The following is an 11425-nucleotide window of genomic DNA, read 5'->3' as shown; positions in this document are numbered from 1 at the left end:
CAGTTTTGGGAACCCACTGGAACCACTGTTTGAAGGACCTGAGCTAAAACTCCATTGATCATCTGACCTCTATAAGCCCCTACTCTAACTGAAGGGTCACAGTGACATTTTGGGTGTCCTAGAATTTGTTTTGGTTAAGATCCAGTGTGCAGTACTCCTCAAAAATCTGATTATTTCCTTTTTTTCAATGCGCGGTCACCCTGGTTGAAAGTCATAGGTCCCTTTGGGAAAGACTGAGAGAAAGATTAAAAGTATACATTTTTGGCAGCATAGCAGGATCCTTCATCAAGAGGACTGGACTTCCCCTTCATTCAAAGGATTCTGGGTCTGTAAACTGGCTCAAGCCTGGGAATTGAATGAGAAACTATGACTCCATGTTTTGATGCCACAAGTTAGGCTTGACCTAGAACTCTTCTGTTTACACAGATCAAGAAAAAATTTAGTAGATTCTCATCTAATTCTCTTCTAGACACCATATTCAGCTAGCCAACATCATTGGCCTTTGGGATTCAGACTATTCTGATTTCTGCTTTGACACTACTACCTACCATGGTAACCACACCCACCTTGCCTTTGGTGATTAAGTGCCACCAATTAACCCCTGCCACCCAAAGATCCAATTATCTTTTTGCATTTAGGGAAATATTCATAGTTCTTTGGCAGCAATTTCCAAGTGTAATTTCACAGAAGAATGACCACAGAACTCTTCAGGGATGCTGGGGGGTCCTCACAAATTTGAGATCTCCTTGAATATATCATGCCTTCAACCCTATGCCTGCTGTTATCACTGTTTCATGTGGCACTGAAGTCTCTCTGGCTGCTACTTGGAATCCAAGTAGTGCCTGTTTTCTGCCTGGCATAGTAGGCCTTGCTGTTAATGCTGTGGGTGTAATGGTACGGATCAGAAGATTCTTCTATATCATTTCTACCCTGCCGGAAAGCACCATGGTGCAGTGCTGCAAGCCTATATGGTGTAGGTTCATTTAAACTCCTTTTTAGAAGAAATTTAGAATGACAGTGAAATCCTTGTTGCAGCCCAGCATCCATTGCCATTCTGGTTAAAATAGCCCAAATTTCCTTTGGAAAACTTTCTCCCCATTCTTAAGCCCATTATTTGTGTGAGACTAATGCTACCCAAAGACAGATAAGAAGGTCCTGACAGGCTGAAGCCAGGCAAGGTATCCCATTCCCTGACCAAGTTAAGTGAAGAGAAGTACACAACGCCCAAGCCTGAGCCAATCAGCACTCCATTCCCCTAGCCATGGTGATAGTGCAATAGTACTGTAACTTACATACTTATAATTAATAAGTTAATAATCTATGTTATATAATTAAGTTACATAGATAATAAGTTACAATAAGTAACTTACATAGTTACATAGATAGTCTTACAACTGGTACTATGGGATTATCTCTGATCTATTATACAATCCAGTTAATCAGTGACAATCTATAAAACGGGATTTAAAACACTATTGGCTTACTCTTTTTTCTGAGTGGCCTGAAAGTGTAGGTGTCCATTACTCTCTATTTTACAGGGATACTTATTAGTATGGCTTCTTTTGCTTTGTTGTCTAAGAGGAAAAACAGTGAGAAGTTTTCTGTAGGAAAATAGTGGCCTGGTTAAGACCTGTCTTATCTTTCCTATCCCCGCCACAAGGCTAATCATAAATAAAATTTTAAGTGATATACCACATACTCTTTTCATTTTCACTTATAGTCTTCTTTCTAGAGTTAGGATCCAAAGGGCTGGGTCATGAACTGAATCAGATAATCATGCAGAGATAGGACCTTTACACACACACACACACACACACACACACACACACACACACACACACGTTTGAAGCTTTGTATGCTGCACAAATCCAAGGGCGCCTTTACATCCTAGGCCATCAGTGCCTCTGGTGCCCACACTTTGGGGTTGCCTTTGAATCTCATGAGCATCAGCAAAGGAGGGTCACTCCTGGAGTCATAGTTTGTGATTTTTAACTCTGTGTGAAAGGCTGACAAAGATATGCACCCTCTTGCAAGGAAGACGGACACATGCACCTGCACACAAAATTTGTACACAACTGTGAGTCATTTACAAACCCTCTGAAATGCATTCATGGACCAGAGGTTAAGAACATCTTCCTTAACCTGACAAGGCTCTCTTACTTAGTTCTTCATGCTGATCCTTTAAAATGATTTTAAAGGCTTTTATTTCCATAAGCGCCCTATTTTCCTTGCTGGAATCTACAAAAGCCAGGGTGGACATTTTAAAACATTGTATTAGATGCTAAGTCATTATTTCATATTAATCAATAACAAACTCCAATCGTTTTTACAAGATTGAAGACAAAGAGACTTTGCACTCTGACAGAACACCTTTTTTTGTTTCACACTTGCTTTAGGTTTTTTGGGACCTGTAAATAGAGCCACACCAGAAGGTAAGGCAGCAATAAAGCTCTTAACTCTCTCTTTTCAACCTCACTTATTCCTCCTTACTTCTGCAAAGGGTATTTGAAGGTTATTCTCATCTATGCCTAGCTCTTCTACGGGAAGCATTTTCTTTTCAGCAATTTACAGAAAATGAAGTGCCATCCATCACTTGCCTTTCTATTGCATACAATGATTTGGAATTGTTGGATGTGTTTGTCTTGGTCTAATGGTCTCTAAAGGAATTTATGATCACAATCATCGCACTGCATTCTGTTTATTTTCACATACTGGCTGCACATCTAGCTGCTCAGCAGTGCATGGAATATCTGAACTCTTAGTAACTGCTGGGTTTGTTTGCAGATGTATTACCAGGAAGACTTGCTCAGGGCAGCACCATGCCTGAAAGTAAAGAGAAGAAAAGGGTAATCCAAAACTAAAGTATGGCATTTGAACTAAAGTATGGCAACCCCATAGGACAGACTAAGAACTGTAAAAATGTTCCATGCTCATGAGTGTGGAGACATCACTGACAACTTCTATGCCCCAAAACCTGACATCCAGCTCATCAGAAATCCTGATGCTTCTACTTTCCAAGTTCACATCCGGAAGCCTACTATTTCTCATGGCCTCACTACTGTCACACTGTTGCAAGCCAATCATGATCTGTCATCTGGGTTGTGAATTATGGCAAATGCCTCCTAACTGGCCCTTTTGTCACCGCCTGGTCCTCTCACTGTCTCATCTCCACACGGCAGCCAGAGTATCCCTTTAAAATAGAACTCGGAGAATGTGACTCATGCACTCAAAACTCCAAACAACTTGCCATCTCAGAGTGAAAACCAAAAGCTTCTGGGCAGGTCGTGCCTGGTCTACCTCACTTCCTGAATGACTCCCTGACCTTGTCCCCAACCACTCTTGCTCACTCTGCTCCAGCCATGCTGGCCTCCTGCGGTTCTCCACGGCAGGCCTTTCCCTCTGGGCTGCAACTTTGCACTGGGTCTTTCCTCTGACTGGAATGTTTTTTCCCAGATAAGTACATTGTTAACTCTTCCTTCAAGTCTCCACTCAATTGTGTCCTTACAGAAACGCTCCTGGGCACTCTTAAAAATTGAAACCCATCTGCCCTCCCACTTTTACTGATTGAGAAAAAAAGCCTCACTTTACAACATAGTATATTGTTTACTTATTATTATGGGTATTGCATATTGTCAATTCCACCACATTCCTTTATAGCACTCCCTTGAATTCAAATGTAAGTTCCGTGGGTGTAAGATCTTGTTGTGTATCCACTTATGTAACCATTATTTAAAATAATGTGCCTGGCACATGGCAGGCAATCAGTAAATATACAAATTTTATGAATTTATTAGTGAATGTCAATGTCAAATTGACTACACACACAATTCTTAGAGCATATAAAACATGATTCAAGTCATATAGCTCCATTATTATTTCTTTTAATATTCTATTAAAAACTTTTTTTGTCCATTTTCCCTCCTCCCCTGTTATGTCTTAGACTTTTGTCTTATCTAATGCTGATTTTACCATACCATAAATAAGGTATAAAGTGACATATGGAAAGCTAATTTATGTTTTTTAAATTTTTAAGTTCCAGGGTACCTGTGCAGGATGTGCAGGTTTGTTACACAGGTAAACGTGTGCCATGGTGGTTTGCTATACCTATCAACACATCACCTAGGCATTGAGCCCAATATGCATTCGTTATTTTTCCTAATGCTCGGGGGAAAGCTAATATTTCTATCAAATAATGCCTACACTCAGTTCCCAGATATGTTCATTCAAATGTTGATAAGAAATAGAGTGAGGAAGGAAGAATTATGAGATACATTACATCGTGGTCTCTCAACACCCTCTGTTAAAACTTGAACTTCTTTCCCTCATTAACTAAAGAATGATAATTCTGCAAAACTATAGCCTTAGCCGGGCATGGTGGCTCACACCTGTAATTCCCAGCACTTTGGGAGGCCAAGGCGAGAGGATCATGAGGTCAGGAGTTCAAGACCAGCCTGACCAATATAATGAAACCCTGTCTCTACTAAAAATGCAAAACATTAGCTGTGCCCAGTGGCATGCGCCTATAGTCCCAGCTACTCAGGAGGCTGAGGCAGGAGAATCGCTTCAGCCTGGGAGGTACAGGGTGCAGTGAGCCGAGATCGCGCCACTGCACTACAGCCTGGGCAACAGAGTGAGACTCTGCCTCAAAAAAACACAAAAAAACAAAAACAAACTATAGAGTCATAGCTGACAAAAGCTAATCGGAAGTCATATCTTCCTTTATGACAGTTCTTTTGCAGCAAAATCAAAATATTTCTACTAAAGAAGATTCTAGAAAGCCAGCATGATTTTACATTGGCGATTCCTCTTCAGCTCTGATGAAACAAAAATGATACAGGTGGAGCTAGGCAGCGAGAAGCAGATGGAAATGGGTAGAGAGAAGTAATATGTTCTCTTCCCCACTTCTGTGAGTGGAAAATGTTGGGTCAGTTGCTCTGATACCCTGGAAAGAACAATGGACTCACTGCTTAGTGAATTCTTGACTGACAGCCAGGGTTGCTATTTCAAAGCAGAAAAGCAATAAAGGGAATGATGCAAGGAAAGGGCTCCTCTTTTCTTTTTAAAACGTCAGAGAATAGAGAAATACTCAAATTAGTGAAACAACACATTTTAAGAATTTGTATGCTTATGTTCAGTCAACATGACTGGCTTGTTTTACCTGTAATCTCAGATTCTCAAACACAGTATTCAAACTCATATTTAGATCATATTTCTTTTTTGTTTTGTTTTCTTTTTTTTAGAAACAGGGTCCCACTCTGTCACCCAGGCTGGAGTGCAGTGCAGTGGTATAAACATAGGTCACTGCAGCCTTGAACTCCAGGGCTCAAGTGACCCTCGGGCCTCAGCCTCCCAAGTAGCTGAGAGTACGGGCATGCACCACCACACCGAGCTAACTTTTAATTTTTTTGTAGACATGGAGTATCACTGTGTTGCTCAGGCTGGTCTTGAACTCCTGGCCTCAAGCAATCCTTCCCCCTCAGCCCCAAGTGTTGGGATTACAGGTGCAAGCCACTTCGCCTGGCCCTTATTTAATACATAAATAGTGTTATATTCTCCTCAATAGATGTATTTATGGAAAACTTGTGTACTTAAAATGAGCTGTCATATAAAGTAATCCTACTGCAAATATTTTTCCAAAGAAATTTGTTAGTTGGAAAACCTTTTCAACTAAATAATAGTTTTCAAAAGTAGATACACATGAATGTAAATTATGCTTTGATTGAATTAATCAGTTATAAAAACTATAAAATTCCTTCTGTAGTCAGATCAGTATGGCTAGAAGTTTACTGATTTTACGAGTCTTCTCCAAGAGTTTGCTTTTAGCTTCAATGGTTTTCTCTATTGTCTGTTTTCTGTTTCATTGATTCCTGTTCTGAGATTTGTTTCCTTTCTTCTGCTTACTATGCATTTCATTTGCTTTTCTTTTTCTAGTTTATTTAAAAAGAAGTTGAGGCCCTTAGATTTAAGAACCTTCTTCTTTTCTAATACAGGGAATTTACTGTTAAAAATTTCTCCCATGTAAAATTTCAGTGTGTTGCGTGTTCCCAAGACTATCTCTAGGTTCAATGATTCACTAGGAGGACCCACAGGACTTAGCACATATTCACACTCATGGCTACTGTTTATTACAGCCAAAGGACAGCAAAGTGAAAAGGGGCAGAAGGCAAAGTCTGAGGCCGGGTGCCATGGCTCACACCTGTAATCCCAGCACTTTGGGAGGCCGAGGTGAACAGATCACCTGAAGTCAAGAGTTCAAGACTAGCTTGGTCAACATAGTGAAACCCCATCACTACTGAACATATAAAAATTAGCCGGGCGTGGTGGCGGGTGCCTGTAATCCCAGCTACTCATGAGGTTGAGGTAGGAGAATCGCTTGAACCCAGGAGTCGGAGGTTGCAGTGAGCGGAGATCGCGCCACTGCACACTCCAGCCTGGGTGACAAGAGCGAGACTCTGTTCAAACAACAACAACAACAAAAAGAAGGCAAAGTCTAGAGGAAATGAGGTGCAAACTTCCAAGAGTCCTCTCCCAGCGGAGTCACACATGACACACATAATACCTCCAACAGGAAGGTAAAAGTGTAAAATATTGCCCATCGGGGAAACTAGTTAACAAACTCAGCACCCACAGTTTTTATTGGGAACTGGCCACATCAGCACCCTGGCACCCAAATTCCAGATTTCAGGAAGGAAAGGCGGTGTTCACCATAAACCATACTGTTTGCGCAAGCAGTTTAGGTATAGTCAACCACCCTGAGCAGTTAGGTTGGCGGGAACGCTCCCAAAATCCAAGTTCTCAGATGCCAGCCAGAGGCCAGGCCTTTCTGAGGACATCAGCCTCAGGCCTGCTGCAGTTTCTCTTTTTTGCCCAAAGGGCAACCTGAAAATGTTGGTATGTTGTGCTTTCATTTTAATTATGTTCAAAATACTTTCTAACTTCTCTTTTGAGTTATTCCTTAATCCATGGGTTATACAGATTCGAAATATTTGAGGCTTGTTCCAGAGATCTTTTTGTATTAATTTTTAACTTAATTCCCCTTTTTTTCCTCTTTTTTTTCTTATGTCTCAGATCACAGAAAATTTTCTAATTCTATTGTGGTCAGAAAGCAAATTTTGTATGACTTGAATCTTTTAAATGTACTGAGTCTTGTTTGTTCTGTGAAAGGGCTGTATATGCAAAGTGGCCCCCAAATGTGGAAGAAGCCAAGAAACCAAAGAAGGAGGCAAGCAAATTTAGTTTTTCAAGACAGGATGTTTCTATTGTGGGAATTTACAGAGGCATGGTCTTGGGGCAGCCACAAGACAAGTGTATTTGTTCTCCAGCAAGACAATAAAAGCAACCCTCTAGAACAGGCAAGAATTCTCATAGCCTATAATTTGTATGATATGTTCTTTTATACTAGGGACAGTAAAAGCACAGTACTGCGGCTATTCGGAAGTCAACATGGTGGATTAGCACCCAAGATGAAGTCACTTTTGTCTCCACATGTTTTGTGACCCAGAATACGGTTTTCCTCAGTCTACGTTCCTTACGTAATGGAGAATAATGTGTATGCAGCTGTTGTTGGCTGAACAACTTGTAAGTGCCAACGAAGTTGGTTGATTATGTTGGTCAAGTCTGCCATATCCTTACTTTCTATGTACTTCTGTATTAAATTTTCTAGAAAGAAAGTAGATGTTCATCACCTCTACTATGGATTAGTCATTTGTGAATCTGTCTATTTTTCTTGCAGTTACATCAGATTTTGCTTCATATATTTTGAAACTCTTGTTATTAAGTGCATAAAAGAACAAAGCTAGAAGCCTTATACTATCGAGTGCCAAGACTTAATTTTAAGCTATAGTAACCGAAGCAGTGTGGTACTGGTATAAAAATATTAATAGACACATAGATCAAAAAAACAAAATAGAGCCCAGAAAGATGCTCACATATATGTGGTTAGCGGATTTTCCACCAAGGTGTCAAAGCAATTTATTCGGGAAAAAAATAAAATTTTTTTCTAAATGATGCTGAAACAACTAGATAGCCACATATAGAAAAAAAAAATGAGCTAATTCCCACCACACATCACAAGCAAAAATTAATTTGAAATAGATGGTAGACCTGAATGTAAGGGCTAAAACTGGAAAACTCAGAGATTAGAATACAAAAGAAAATGTTAGCAATTTGGTTTAGGTGAAGATTTTTTAAACAAGACACTAAAAGCTTGATCTATAAAATTTAAAACACTGATAAACTGAACTTCATCGAAATTTGAAATGTTGGCTCTTCAAAAGGTATTGCTAGGAAAATAAAAAGGCAAGCCACAAATTGGGAGAGAATACTTACAAAATGTACCTATAATAAAGTACTTGTATCCAGAATACTCATAACTTACATAACTCATTAAAAAGGAGACAAGTCAATTTTTACAAAATGATAAGAGATTAGACCAGACATTTCACCAAACAAGACATACAAACGGCAAAATAAGCATATGTAAAATGCCCCAAATCACTGGTCATTATGGAAATGCAAATTTAAAGCAAAAAAAGACCATTACACACCAACTAGAATGACTAAAATTAAAGACTGATGACATCAAGTGCCGACAAGGATGCAGAGTAATTGAACTCAAACATTGCTGATGAGAACGCAAACTGGTAGAGCCACTTTGGAATATAGTTTGGCCGTGTCTTATAAAATTAAACATAGACTTACCATATGATCAAGGGAGTCAACTCTGAGGTTTACCCAAGAGAAATGAAAACCTATGTCCATACAAAAGCGTGTTCTCAAATGTTCATAATAGATTTAAAAAACTATTAGTTCCAAACTGGAAGCAATCCAGAATAGTAAATGGATAAGTTGTGATGTATCTATATAATACAATACTATTCAGCAATAAAAAGGAATAAATTATATGCAAGAACACATATGAATCTCAAAAGCACTGCCCAATGTGAAAAAAGCCAGACACAACTGTCTACTAAGTATATTCTTCCATTCTAGAAGAGGCAAAAGTATAGCAATAGAAGGACAGACCAGTGTTTGCCATAGAAAGAGGTGACTGATTGAAAGCGGCAGGAGGAAACTCCTGGGGGTGATGGAAATGTTCTCCATCTTGGCTGTGGTGATGATTACATAACTAAATTTGTCAAAACTCATCAAATTGTACAGTTAAAATTGGTTAATGTTATGGGCAAATTATACCTCATAAAAGCTGATATAAAAATATTTTTAAAGATTTCAACTGTGCTAATTTAGAACTTTGTCACAACTTGTTTTAAGTTTTGAAGCTTCTAATATAGATACAAAAAGTATAAAAATCATATCACTGGTTTATCACAAAACAAACACCCATTTTAAATACCACCCAGGGGAAAAAAGAAAACATTGTGACATACAAGAAGGCCACTCTTTCCCTCTAACCAAAAATATTACTCAGCCTTGAAAAATATGCTTTGATACTACTGGTTTTTGAACTTTTACCTAAGGGAAATTGTGTAGCAGAGTTACCTTTATACAAAGAGAGGTTGGGTTTTTGCCCTGGGTTCCTGGTAGCTGATCTCTAGCCCTTGGAATATGCTGCCTGATAAGCATGTCTGTTTCCCTGGGGACTTTGGGCCAAGCAGTATCAGCTTGACCTCCAGAGGGACTGAAGACTAAAAGTCAGCCACATGTGTGGTCAACCATGTCTGTGTGATTGAGTCTCAATAAAAACTCTGAACACTAAAGCTTGGGTGAGCTTCCCTGGTTGGCAACACTGCACCTGTACTGTCATACAACATTGCTGGGAGAAGTCAGTTCTGTCCACAATGCCACTGGGAGAGGACAACTGAAAGCTCCATGCATGGAACTCTCCTGGACTCTGCCCCTACACCTTTCCCTTAGCTGATTTTAATTTGTATCCTTTCACTGTAATAAACTGTAACCCCAAGTATAACAGTTTCGCTGAGTTCTGTGAGCCTTGTAGCAAATTATCAAACCTGATGATGGTCTTAAGAACCCCAAACTTGTAGCTGGCATCAGAAGTGTGGGTGTTCTTTTGGGGACCCTGAACTTTGTAGCTGGTGTTATAAGTAAGGGTGGCCTTGAGGACTCCTAAAGTCTGCAGAAATCTTAGGGAATTATTTTGTATATGGCTTCTTTTACTCAGCGTTGTTTCTGAAATTCATTTATATTACAGCTTATAAGTATATTCACTTTAATTGCTTGTGTAGTAACATGCTGTATGAACTGACTGTAATAGACTCACTCTCCTGTTGATGAACATTTGGACTTTTTCCAGATTTGTACTATTGCTATTGACAACGCTACAGAGAAAAATAGAGGAATCCATCATCACAGCGGCAAATTTTAAAACATCTGTCTCAACTTTTAAGAATAAGCAAACCAAAAAAAGTCAGCAAGAACATAGATTTTTATTACACAATTAACAAATTAGATTTGGTATCACTCAATACCTAAAACCCTTTAAGCCTTCTTTGGGAATAATAACGATGAACATTTCCCAAATGCATACTATGTTCTTATGCTATTCTATGATCTACACAAGGATCATTTCAGTGAATTTTCATAACAACTCTTCCAATTTTACAACTAAGAAAACTGAGGCATAGAAAAGTTAAGAAATTTGCCCAGAATCCCACAGCTAATAAATGGCAGATCTAGAATTCAACTTTCAGGAAATCTGATTCTAGAGCCAAGTTCTGAATTCCTATGCTGTTTTTCAGCATATTCCATTTTCTCTCTCTGCTTGAATTAATTTTGGTATTTTTCGTCTTCAAAGAAAAATAATCTATTTCATTGGGATCTTAAAATTTATTAGCATAACTTGACTTTGAACTCTGATGTAAATCAGAATTTATATCAGAAATAAAACTATTTTTAGCCCTATATGACTTTTCCTATATCATGAGCCTTATAAATTCATCCAGAGGGACCAGTACATCTGGAGGTTGTACTGAAATTCCATGACAAAAATAATCATCCTCTCATCTAAAACCTGTAATTGATTACTACAGGTTTCTGAAAACTTGATGCTTCAAGATTAAGTATCACTAGCATTAATAACAATACATATTAATTATATAGGCAGCTATAATACACAGAAAGCAATTTTTCTTTAAACAGTCTTAAGCATTACTACTACAAAAGTAATGAATACTGGGAGTGAAGTGTTTGAGAAATTTTTTCTTTTAAAAAAAGCCTTTCCATTCTATGTGATAATTTGACCTATGGTTAACTTTCTGCCTTTGTTCCTCCTGGAAACCTGATCTAAGTGGTAAGTTAACTGGTTTACTATTATGCAATATTGTATAGATTTTTAAAATAACCCCTGATTAAACTTGAATTGGGACAAACTATGAATGAACTAGAAATAACCAATAATGACACCACAGCTTTGGCTCCAAGGGCACAGTTAGGTCTGAGTAATCACATT

This window comes from Sapajus apella, unplaced genomic scaffold (genome assembly GCF_009761245.1).
Source record: "Sapajus apella isolate SASKATOON/1434 unplaced genomic scaffold, GSC_monkey_1.0 scaffold16, whole genome shotgun sequence".
Classification (NCBI taxonomy): domain Eukaryota; kingdom Metazoa; phylum Chordata; class Mammalia; order Primates; family Cebidae; genus Sapajus; species Sapajus apella.
Note: the sequence above shows the minus strand (reverse complement) of the source record.